This window comes from Arachis ipaensis, chromosome B02 (assembly GCF_000816755.2).
Source record: "Arachis ipaensis cultivar K30076 chromosome B02, Araip1.1, whole genome shotgun sequence".
NCBI lineage: Eukaryota > Viridiplantae > Streptophyta > Magnoliopsida > Fabales > Fabaceae > Arachis > Arachis ipaensis.
The window spans coordinates 61,079,148-61,080,417 of record NC_029786.2 but is presented as its reverse complement, the minus strand read 5'-3'; positions in this window follow the sequence as shown (position 1 = coordinate 61,080,417).

Sequence of the window (1,270 nt, the reverse complement as noted above, 5' to 3'; positions counted from 1 at the left end):
TGTGGACAGAGGAGAATTGATCCTTCAATTGAATGAGGACAACCTTGTGTTTACAACTCAAGGATCTCTCTCTGCATCCATTGAGAGGAAGCAGAAGAAGCTTCTCTCAAAGCAGAGTCAAACAAAGCCCCCACAGTCAAACTCTAAGTTTGGTGTTGGGAGGCCACAGCCAAACTCTAAGTTTGGTGTTGAACTCCTATATCCAAACTCTAAGTTTGGTGTTGGGGAGTTTCAACCATGCTCTGAACATCTGTGAGGCTCCATGAGAGCCCACTGTCAAGTTATTGACATTAAAGAAGCGCTTGTTGGGAGGCAACCCAATTTTTATTTATCTAACTATATTTTTCTTAGTTATATGTCTTTATAGGTTCATGATCATGCGGAGTCACAAAATAAACAAAAAAAATTAAAAACGGAATCAAAAATAGCAGAAGAAAAATCACACCCTGGAGGAGCATCTGTCTGGCGTTCAACGCCAGAACAGAGCATGGTTCTGGCGCTGAACGCCCAAAATGGGCAGTGTTTGGGCGCTGAACGCCCAGAACAGGCATGGTTCTGGCGTTCAACGCCAGAAATGGCCAACAAATGGGCGTTGAACGCCCAAAATGGGCACCAACCTGGCGCTGAACGCCCAGAGTTGTGTGCAAGGGAATTTTACATGCCTAATGGGTGCAGGGATGTAAATCCTTGACACCTCCGGATCTGTGGATACCACAGGATCACCTCAAGATCTGTGGACACCACAGGATCATCTCAGGATCTGTGAATCCCACAGGATCCCCACCCACCTCACCCTCTCTCTCTCCATTCATGGTCATCCCTTCTGTTTTCCATTCACCACTCACATCCATACACACATCCCTCCATCTCCTCCATATCTTCTTCTTCTTCTTCTTCTATTATTTCTTCTTTTGCTCGAGGGCGAGCAATATTCTAAGTTTGGTGTGGTAAAAGCATAAGCTTTTTGTTTTTCCATTACCATTAATGGCACCTAAGGCCAGAGAAACCTCAAAGAGGAAAGGGAAGGCAAGTGCTTTCACCTCTGAGCCATGGGAGATGGAAAGATTCATCTCTAAAGCCTATCACTAAGAAAAAGATGGAGCAAGCAAGAGAGCACATTCATGGATCTCAACAGGCACATGAAGAAGCTCATCATCAAGAAATCCCTGAGATATCTCAGGGGATACAATTTCCTCCACAGAATTTTTGGGAGTAAATCAACAACTCCCTAGGAGAATTAAGTTCCAACATGGGACAACTAAGGGTGGAA